This window comes from Mus musculus, chromosome 18, assembly GCF_000001635.26.
Source record: "Mus musculus strain C57BL/6J chromosome 18, GRCm38.p6 C57BL/6J".
NCBI classification, from domain to species: Eukaryota; Metazoa; Chordata; class Mammalia; order Rodentia; family Muridae; genus Mus; species Mus musculus.
This window is the reverse complement of record NC_000084.6, coordinates 26,883,505-26,895,753: the sequence shown is the minus strand read 5'-3', so window position 1 is coordinate 26,895,753 and position 12,249 is coordinate 26,883,505.

Sequence of the window (12,249 nt, the reverse complement as noted above, 5' to 3'; positions counted from 1 at the left end):
GAAAGACTAAGCTTAGGAAACAGATGATTTTGTGTTTTGAATTCTTATGTTTAAGATGTGACTCATACACTCTTATGCTGAAAGGCCAAGGATAGTCTGGAAAATATGACCAGTATTCAATCTTATCACAAGCCAGAGAGAATCTCAGAAGATCAATGCTGAGCCAGCCTTCTCCAGGGACCACAACCTCCCTAGCTTGCCCATCAATGGCAATTTTCTTGACTTGCCCTTTTTTAAATATCTATGCTTCAGGAGTCATAAAATGGAAAGGCATTTGTTGAACCAATATGTTTGTGGTGTTAACACTCGTTAATAGCATACATTTCTGCCGCATCTTCTAAAAACTGGAATCATTTTGTCTTAGTAAGCCTCCCAAAAAAATAGATTTTTTTTTCTCTAAATTTCCTTTTCCGTCATGCCAGTTGGGCTGTCTGGCGGTGAGGACACATTTCTAAACATGAAATTGTCTCAATTCTTTAAATTGTACCACTAGTCTTCTGCCAATGCTGAAGATGAGAGTCAGTGTTTCATCTGAAATTAGAAAATGAAGAATGTTGATTCAGTCGACCCTTTACTAGACATAGCAGCAAATTTATCAGGGAAAAAAAATCCAAGGTACATTAAAACCATGAGTAAAAGAGGAAAGGCACTTCGTACCCCAATGCCTCCATACCTATGTACTCTTTTAAGGAGAAGGACCTTTGTGGATGATGTAGCCCTGGGTCAATAAAGGAGGAGAACAAAAATAAATTATTTAAATAATATTTCTAACATATCTACTTATTAACATGGAATCTCTTGTAGATGACTGTGACTTAGGGTCTCTGAATTCCATGAAGCTTTTCCTAAATTCTCCCCATAGAAGAGGTTTGCCCATTTGGATGGCTCCATTCAAATTGCTGATTAGGAACAGTAGTTATAGTAATATTCAATTAAGCTTAACAAAGAGTTGGCTCATTGCTTTGTAAAATCTTGAAGATTTATAGAAATTTCCTCAAGTGAACCTTTAACTAGAATGGCCTCAATGAAAATTCACTTTCTCTTGCTGTTTTTGTTTGTTTGTTTGTTTTGGTTTTCTGTTTAAAATGTAATGAATATACACACTAAGTATTAAGTCATTAACATATTTTATCAATTAATCTATAATAATTAATGTTCTTCTGTATTCCAGGTTTGTAAGGTATAAAGATATAGTGCTAAATTACATTATTTATATAGAGGTTAAGAAACCAGGAAAAACAGTTTTCAATTATTAATTGTTACACACTAACATTTATTGCATTAGTCTTAAACATCTAATGCCAATGATTATTCATGACTTCTCTGTTATATGCTCTACTCAATAACTTTCCTATTGGCTTGGCATTCAGATAGAAAAGATGGTGTCTGCTTGTAAGGTAATGTTGATATAAAATGGCTCTATGTGCTAAATGAACTAAGAGTCTAGAATAAAAAGCTGTGTTGTTCTAGAAACAAAGAAAGGTCTGAAGAGCTACCATGAATCTAACAACCACTCTTGAGACTACATTCCCCAAGAATGTGCCACATATTATCCCTTATTAGGCTCCATTACCCGTGATATGGCTATCAATATTATCCCAATTTTATGAAAATAGAACACTAAGGTGAATGCATACGAAATAGTTTGATCAAAATCTAATGATTGAAAAAGAATACATTAGATATTGTTGTTGTTGTTGTTATTTCAAAATCAGCCAACAAGGAAAAATAGTAAAGGTGACCATATCACAATATTGTTACCTGGTATCTTCAGTCAATCATTTAACCTTCACAAATTTCACCTTCTTAAACTATACAAAGACCCACCAACCATTTGAATATCTGTAGCAACTTTAAGGAGAGCTTACATAAAAATAAGATGACCATCTCTCTTTCATGGAACAATTATATATTGTACATCACATTCCCAACAGTAGTATCCTGTCATTGAGATAAATAATAATAATAATAATAATAATAATAATAGGAAATACATGGTAATGCTGGTAGGTTGGGAGAAAAGTTGACTTATTTTGATGTAAGAGTCACCTGAATTAAAAAAGAAGTTACTGAAAAGATTGTTTTCAATTAACAAGTGGTTACTTATTAAAAATACAAATATGTTCCTGTCCTGTCCTCTATTACCAAACTAATAGGTTGCCTTAGCTTGTCATTTTTGTCTTTGAAAGTCTGGCAATCTCCATTCATCTTCCAAACAGTGAAAAGAGACCACACAGTCTCCAAGCTAGCTCTGTATTTGTTAAAGAGATCTTGTTGGCACCTTGGAATAAAGCACTGAGCTCTAGGTCATTTCAAGAGTGAAACAGAGAACTCCCTGAAGGTCAGCATAGCTATAAACTATTGGTTCAATATCTTTTTGGGGAAGCATCCATGTCAGAAGGACAAAAGCAATAACTGATATTATGGGATGATTAATGGAGGGGCACTTTTCCTCAGTAGGAATTGCACCCGCTCAATGATCTCAATATCCAGCAAAGAACAAATAGGTTAAAAACAAACTAAGTAATTCTGTGGCATCACAGAATTAACCACCTACTCACTGTTTGGACAACAGAAGAGGAGAGCCAAAATTCTTAAAGTACTATCCAAGAACAAAGCACCGTGTTTTTGGTTCATGAGCATGTGGAAGTACATCCTTGAGTAATTAGATGTAATTCTGCTTCTGCCACTAATTCTGAAAAATAACCAAAGAGCAGTGCGACTCTAAGAGTTATATTTATCACAGCCCTTTCTGAGAGAACATCTTATCTGTATCCATGGAAATTTATTGTCATTGGCTTTCCAGTCAAAAGTTTTAGAACTATTGATATTCTACCTGAAGATTAGGAGACTATTTGTCCCACATAAAGTAGAGGAGTAAATGATGGAGCTTCTGTGATATTTTATACTAAATGCTAAGTCTAGTTTTGCTCCCACAGAAGCTTATCCATGTTATTTTGACACAAATCTTTTGAAAAAATAACAGACTGCTATAAGAAGAAATATGTTTTTGTTAATGAATGACATAGTTTATAGTGTTTTCTGAATTAAACAAAGATTTGAGACTTCTTGAAATTTTAGGTCTCCACTATAAAATACATGAAAATTAAGAAGCAGTGAGGGCCATAGCTGTACGCAATTATGAATAGAAATGCAAATCAAAACAACCCTGAGATTCCACCTCATACCAGTCAGAATGGCTAAGATCAAAAATTCAGGTGACAGCAGATGCTGGCAAGGATGTGGAGAAAGAGGAACACTCCTCCATTGTTGGTGGGATTGCAAGCTTGTACAACCACTCTGGAAATCAGTCTGGCGGTTCCTCAGAAAACTGGACATAGTACTACCAGAGGATCCAGCAATACCACTCCTGGGCATATATCCAGAAGATGTTCCAACCAGTAAGAAGGACACATGCTCCACTATGTTCATAGCAGCCTTATTTATAATAGCTAGAAGCTGGAAAGAACCCAGATGCCTCTCAACAGAGGAATGGATACAGAAAATGTGGTACATTTACACAATGGAGTACTACTCAGCTATTAAAAAGAATGAATTTATGAAATTCCTACACAAATGGATGGACCTGGAGGGCATCATCCTGAGTGAGGTAACCCAATTACAAAGGAACTCACACAATATGTACTCACTGATAAGTGGATATTAGCCCAGAAACTTAGGATACCCAAGATATAAGATAAAATTTACAAAACACATGAAACTGAAGATTAACGAAGACCAAAGTGTGGACACTTTGCCCCGTCTTATAATTGGGTACAAAACATCCATGGAAAGAGTTACAGAGACAAAGTTTGGAGCTGTGATGAAAGGATGGACCATCTAGAGACTGCCATATCTGGGGATCCATCCCATAATCAGCCTCCGAACGCTGACACCATTGCATACACTAGCAAGATTTTGCTGGAAGGACCCAGATAGAGCTGTCTCTTGTGAGACTATGCAGGGGCCTAGCAAACACAGAAGTGGATGCTCACAGTCAGCTATTGGATGGACCACAGGGCCCCTAATGGAGGAGCTAGAGAAAGTACCCAAGGAGCTAAAGGGATCTGCAATCCTATAGGTGGAACAACAATATGAACTAACCAGTACCCCCCTGGAGCTCATGTCTCTAGCTGCATATGAATCAGAAAATGGCCTAGTTGGCCATCAGTGGAAAGAGAGGCCCATTAGTCATGCAAACTCTATATGCCTCAGTACAGGGGAACAACAGGGCCAAGAAGTGGGAATGAGTGGGCGGGGGAGTGGGTGGGGGAGCGTGTGGGGGACTTTTGGGATAGCATTGGAAATGTAAATGAAATAAATACCCAATAAAAAAGAAAGACAAAAAAGAAATTGGGTTGTAGGATTGTAGAACCTCCTTAGGCAAACCTCTAATCTGTAGGCAAGCAGGGAGGGAAGAAGGGCTGGGCATCTCAGGCAAGACCCTAAGATGTTGAGGATTGGCCTGCTTCAGGGAAGATCCAGCTAGGCACTTAACATCTTAGCAGGAAATCAAGCCCTACCCAGATCATCTAGGACAGCAGGTACTAGTTATAGTCAACAGATCATGAACTTTAATCCTATATTCAAACTACCTCCCCAGCCAGAAATGGCTGACTGTTTAGGCTGTATTTGGAGTCTGTAACTCAAGTTAGCCAAATATAAACCATTTCACATTGTAACCTTTTACTGATGGATAAAAGATCTGGACCAGCAAGGAGGAGGTTCTGGACTAGGAAAGAGGGACTGCGGATAAAATAAAAAAAACAATTAGAACAAAAATCCCCACTGATATCTTCTCTTAATGCTGGCTAGATCTGATTTCCCAATTTAGATTGAAATATGGATGTCATTTTCTTGTGGCTTCTTTTACCATTCCTGAAATCTCTTTGTCATAATCAAACGGACAACCTGCATCCTTAGGAGCTTGTGGACAGAGTTCCCTGAGATGTGCTTAATTGAAATCACACTTGGAGTCTCCATCTCTAATGTAGAGTCCCCACATTTTCTTTGTTTTCAAACTGGAACAGAAGAGACGATGGATGGCTGGTATATTGGATGATACATAATCACATTAATACTTTATTGCCACATTTGTCAATATATTAGTGCAGTATGTTATCATATACATTATTAACTGTTGCTGTTAAATGTTTTATGCTGATCTTTTACATTTTTTATTTCGATTGTGATAAATTTGGATCAGAGGGATCTTTTTTCTTTCAGAACAAGAGGAAGTAAAAATATTGCATTAAAGGAATTTATCAGGGCTGAGTTCTGTCTCACAAACAAAGAAACCCAGCGCTTTCCTCCCCTTGCCTCTGTACCTGGCCTTCTTGCACTCAGCAGCTGCAGATATTAGCACTTGAAAGTGGCAGATTGCCTGGCTTTGTGCAGCAGGAACTGATAATTCCCATCTCTGGCAATATCTCTGAAGTCCATCGACACAGGCGCCCACTTTGTGTGATGGTTGTGAGGTGGCCTTCAATAATCTGGATTTACAGCCAAAATGTCCACATCTGGGGAGGGGTATTATTTCTAAATGTTATGTCTTGAAGTTGGGATTATGTTCTTAGCTGTAATTATAGAATAATGGCATCATTTCTGACCAGAGGCCAAAAATTAAGACCGATTTGACATGTTCTAATATTTTTTTAGTGTCATTTTCTCATTTGGATGAGTTTGGAGGAGAAACACACACACACACACACACACACACACACACACACACACACACACACACAGATATATATGGAGAGAGAATATTTTTGCTAAATGAATTATTCCTTCAACTGATTCTTCACACTCTACTCATTAAAATATATTTCTGTGGATGCATAGACAAGGCGCTCATCCTCTCAGTCTGCAGAATTCCTACAGAGTTAATGCCTGTTCTTATACAAGAAGCTCATCTTTATTAATAATTGTCATTACAGTTGTTTATTTAAATTAAAGAAAAAAATGAATAGCTTATTCCATTTACACTTTGATGTATTCTATATAGATGATATAATGAAATATATTTAGAGAGAAGGAGAGAGAAGACAGATAAGGAAGAGGTAAGGAAATGAGAGGAGAGGACATGCATTATGTCCAATGTACCTGTGGGGTAGACTGGATGAGAAGTCTTACGTTTCTGTAGAAGAATTATGAGGAGCTTCACTGACATCAACAGACATCCGAGGAGCCAGGTTTCTCTCTCTCTTTTCGTGACTTTTTTAACCAATAAAACATATTAAAAAACTCTTCTCTGGAAAATTGTCGGATTTTTTTTTCTGTACACAGAATTTACTAGATAATACAAGCTTAAAAGCTATATGGAAAAAGAAAATATAACAAATACTTTGCTAAGTCAGTTAATACTGAAATCAACTGTAAATAGGACAATACATTTTCATTTCATTTTATCTTCACGTTACCATTTACAAAGTATGTTTTCTTTTTTTTGTTTTTTTTTTTCTTTCCATTTTTTATTAGGTATTTAGCTCATTTACATTTCCAATGCTATACCAAAAGTCCCCCATAAAATTGTCGGATTAATCTTATCTAGGAACTGAAAAGTTTGGGAAGTCCTTGCTCACAGTCTGGTCATTGTACCCTCAACCTCTGGCTTTATTTCTGGCTTATAGTATTTTCTAGAGAATATTTTTAATTGAAACCTAAACATTGGCTATAATTTCTTAGTTTTTATGATACCTAAACATCATTCTTTCCACATGCCTTTTTATCATGGGTCTAGTATTCCTTTGACTTCTCAGGTATTCTCGGACCTTGAGTTCTGAGAATATTTCTGCTTTTCTTCTTCAGGTCTTTATATAAATCCTGTTATGATTAAACTCTAATCTATTCAGGAAAACAACAGACCCTAGTGGAGTAGGCTAAGAGAGTTAGCAGATAGAGTCGAGGGAGTAAACAGAAAGAAGTACTGGACAATTAGAAAAAAACTAAGGAGTGAGCAAACATAAACTCAGGGAGAGACCAGAAGGAGAACAAAGGTTGAGCACAAAGAAACATATGGAATAGCACACCATAACCTCAACTTTAGTTTAATTTTTTCAAAATTCTACCAGTAGTAAAGGGAACCTTGACTAACACACTTTGTTATATATTTTACACACACTTTTCAGGATATTTGACTGTTTGACCAAGTTTTGCCTTAATGAGCACAGCACAAAATTAGTAGCAGATTGAGACAAACATGTAGCTCTGTGTATATCTTTGAGTCATATCCTACATCACCTTCCTTGAAACATCTTCTTTATTTCTCCTCTGTGGTCATATTAATTTCAAAGATAGATGCTCTAGAACGTTTATCTAAAAAAAAAATATTGATTCAAAAAACTGAAATGCAAAGTTTGGTTTATCTACTGTCACCTCTGAAAATTTCCAGTATGTTTTGGTATTATCCCTCAGTTATTTCTCTTCCTCTCCTCCCTTTTATTATGCTGGTCTCTACCTCTCTAGCTGTACTTGATTTCTGTAACACCCACTCAATCACCTAACTATAACTATCAACAAATTTCTTTGGATGTTTTATACACAAGGTGATATTCCATTTTGGAACTCATGCACTTGGTGAGAAAGGCATGTCATATATTATGGCCTTTAAAATGGGAACAAAATTGGAGATGGCAGTTTTTGGGCCACGTTTGTAATCATTCATAGTCTTCCTCACTTGACAAAGGAATACCTTCCTTTTGCTATTCTTTCATGGCCCTGGGCCCAAGTGAAGGCAACAGGGAAGTCTGAAATGATGACGGCTTGGTGAAGGAGCTTGCTTACTGCATTTCCAATGGAAGAAAATTCCGGACTGACCAGAAGTTTTTAATCAAACTGTTATTAATTTAACTAGAATTAACTTCATTGTAGTTGATTGCTAATACGTAGAGGATTTGTTTGTTATTATAACAATCCTAACATGAACAAATTCTCTATTACAAAAGGTAATAAGAAAACACATCATGAGTTAGTCACAAGGACCATTACTCATGAACAAGTATATGTCCCTCTGTATATCTCAGTCTAAAACTATCAACTGTATGTCAATAATATATTTTATTAATAGGTATTTCAATAACACAAAAGAAAGAAATCTTCAGTACCTGAATTTGTTTAAGTGTAGTACTGAATGCAAAAGCCAGTGATGTAACATCCTCAACTTTTCAAAACATTGGGCCACATCTTGCACATGTCAGACCAGATAATCTGAGGCAGTACTTTTCAATCTACAATCTGAAGTTGCAGGAGATACTTAGAGGCATGTGACTCATTGACTAAACTTTAAGGGAAAAAAATTTCTTAAAATGGCCAGCTCAATAACTTATGATGCTTTAAATTTTTAGTATTTACTCTCAAAAGGAAGTATGCTTCTTGATGAGCAAAATAAATAAAAATTAATTAGTTTAAATTATCATCCTTGAAACTACACTGAAGCGGTAATAATGATGTAATCAGTCTTGTTACGTAGAGAGCATGAGTACGTGTCTCACACATCACTGATGCTGGTTGATTGGACTATGTAGAGGTTCAGAAGAAGGTATTCCTGTTGACAAAAGGGAGGACTCGAGGGTGTGCTTTGATGACTACAGGATTTGAGTTTTACTGCAGAACTGTTCACTTACTTGGGTGGAGGGAGAATCTAGCATTATACTGTGAAAAGATTCACAGGTAATAGGTACACTTATCCCAGTACTTTGTAATGTTGGCTAAGGCTGATGATTTTCAAAACATTGTTTCAAACATCATCACAAATATCCACTAACTAGGAAGTCAAGTGTGCCTGGATTGACTCTGGCAATTGGCTGTAATTCTCCATGACCACTGTTAAGAAATTAGGGACTTGTACGGTTAAGGGTTTCAGAACATGAATCCTGATCACAGTTACCTAGGGAGATGTTTCAGAACAAAAGGCTTCTGTTTCATCCTCACTTCTAATTTCTAATCTGTGAACTTCAGGAGAAGCTAACCAACTTCCCCTATTCCTCCTCAAGTCTATTCTTCTCTCTTCTCTTCTCTTCTCTTCTCTTCTCTTCTCTTCTCTTCTCTTCTCTTCTCTTCTCTTCTCTTCTCTTCTCTTCTCTTCTCTCTCCTCCTCTTCTTTCTTGTCCTCTTCTTCCTTGTTTTCCTCCTTCACTTCACTGTGACCTTTGAAACCACTCCTTACACATGTTCTATATTAAAAATACCAACATAGTCTCAGTTTTGTTCCCATTGTTTTATAACTAAAATCAAAAGCTTGCACAGCATACTTGTCCAATGTTCCTGAGTGAAAATTTCTTTCACAGCCACTTCTGACTCCCATACTTGTTGAAGATGTATAAAGAACATGAAAAAAAATTAAATCTATCATCCTATGTAAATGTGAAATGTTATCATCAGTCTCAGAGATGAAGACAGTGTTACTTCTTTTCATGTCCCTGCAGAACACCAGACTCACTATTGACTTGTGTTCGTTTCTTCTCCTTAACTGACAATTGATGAACACCCCAGGCCCTACCTATGTTCTTATGTTCATAACTGTCTAAAGCTAATCTTTACTCCATGAGGCTATCCTCTGTCTCTCTCTTTCTCTCTCATAATTTCTCATTTCTATTCTCTTTGTCTCTCTTCTCTCCTAGGCAGTGTCTCTCCATTTCATCCTTTTTCTATTATTATTATTATTATTATTATTATTATTATTATTATTATTATTACTACTTAATACCACAAAGTGGAAATCGGCTTGCTGAGAGAGATTTCAGAGACAAATGAGGCCAAATGGTCTACTGGGAGCATTCAGCACCAGCCACTCTGTGAGTCCCAGCATATGGAGCCTGATCTCCAGGCACTGACATTAAGACTCCGGCTGCAGGTAACTCATTTAGCTTTGGTGTCATTTTACAATAAATATACCATCTACCGACACAAATTAGACAGCTATTGAGATTAATTTTGAGGCACTATCGGCAACATCTTAAATCAAAAATCATTCTTTATTAGCATGCTCGGTAGTGTACTGTTCTTGCCCTCCCCCATCCCTGAGCCCTGCCACAAGAATAAATGAGGCCCCATGGTTGACATAGTGCATCAAGTGTTTTATAATAGTCTAATTGTAGCTAATGGTTTGTGCAGCTAATTAAGGCCCTATGAATTACAGTAATCAGTCAGGCTCATCCTTTAAAGCAGATAGTTCTATTGAACCATTCCTTTAGTAGGAAACAAAATATATAACTACATATAACTATAAGTATACTCATGCACACTGGACACAAGCAGGAACACAACCTGTGATGATCAACTGGATTTGTATGAGCACATATACAAGGAATTTATATAACTGTTTTCCTTTCCTTCTACTTACCACAGACTAATTTAGAAGACACGTTTTTTAACAACAGTGCAATCTTTATAGGTGGGGAAAAGGTAGTATGTACACTTCCTGAACAACTGAAGATAAAGTTCCTCCCATATATTCCATCTCTCTCCTCCTGTTCCCCATAATCCTTTTACCCAAATCAAAACCCAAAAGTTACTATTGGATACTTTTTAGGTGGTGGGTATGTAAATGGTTACAAACACTCCACCAGAAGATGAAAATGAAAAAGATCATATCTGTCATTGGATGGTTAACAAAAACACAAAAAGCATTAGGCCACTTTAGGTGGCAGAAAAATCTTGTCAATAATTGAGAGGAGGAAAAGGAGGAGTCTGTAATTTTTCCTTCTCAGCAAGCTTATTTTACAGGAAGTATCCTACATACCAAATGTATTAAATTGCCCAGAGCTCTTCAAAGGCTCTGAAGGGTACTTCATTTCCTGGTTTATTTAAAACTGGATTGGACATATCAGGAAAGAACTTTGGAAGCGATTCTGAAGGACTCTGGGGAACCCAAGAAGGAGCAATAGGTCTTTCCTAGTACTTGTATCATTCTGTGAGATATAGGTCTTTCCTAGTACTTGTATCATTCTGTGAGAAAGTGAAAAAAAATCTATACATATGTCATCAGTGTGACCTCCCCTGGAATAATATGTGCCCTAGGCCCCTAAAGTCCTATGGCTAGTGAGACGTGGGGAAAGAAAAGGATTTTCATGAAGGTCATATGTTTTCATTCTTTGCTGCTCACAGCCTCACAAACCAGAAGGACCATGGAAGTTCATCCAGGTCTTGATGGTGTTTAACACTATCAAATTTCACTCCTACAAGCTAAGGATTGCAACACCAGGCTCCATTTGTGAGTTGTGTCCTCACAGCATACACAGACAGCCAATTTGTACCCATGAAATGTATACTCTGGGTCTTTCCATCTGATGAATATTTTCTTATGGTAAAGGAATATAATTTGCATGCAAAAATAATTTTTAGTAGTTTAGGATTATATATTATTTATATTATATTTATATAATCTTGAACCATTTTTCTGTGCCTCCTAATTAGTTCTATGTGCTCACATACTTCCTATCAAATTTATGACTTCTTTACTTGTTGTTATATAGATACATAGACCACACACACACACAAAACACACACACACACACACACACACACACACACACACACACACACACACACACATCACACGCACTACTGAGTCCATTCACTTTTGCTCATTTTTTAGGTATCTAGGGCTAATCTTCTGGGATTGCATGACATAGGTCTGGTTCCTAAAGAAAACTGATTTCCATCTCCTAGTTGCCATTAACTGCCTATAGCTCTTTACATATCACTGGGGACCTGTGATATTCCCCCAAACCATGTTGCCCTTGAACAAGCCTTGTTTAGAGAACCATACTTTCTGGTTTATTGGTATGGTGTCCCTGTCATATCTAGAAGACATATTCTCACAGCTGATGTCCTGTTTTATTGACTCTTAGAAACATTCTGATTCTTCCACAATGCTTACCCAAGACTTAGCTATAAGACATGTGTTGTAAAAGGTTCATTTGGGCACAACAAACCACTTGCCAATTGTTCTGTTTTTGATTAGTAAGCATTTCTGTAATGGTCTCTCTTTTGCTTGCTGCTCAAAGAATTTTTTTTAAACGAAGGATAAGAGCTATGTGTAGCTGTGGGTATAATGACAATTATTTAAAATAGTGTTAGAAATTATACTGGTTTAGGAAAATGGCAGCAGTAAATATTCTTCTAGAGTCAATGACTTGACCAACTCTTAGTAGCAAGCTAGATTCAAGTTCATGCCTGAATTCCCTTTCCTAAGAGTTTTTTTTTTAAATTTGAGTAGATAGCTATTGGTTGTCCTCAAGATGCAATTCT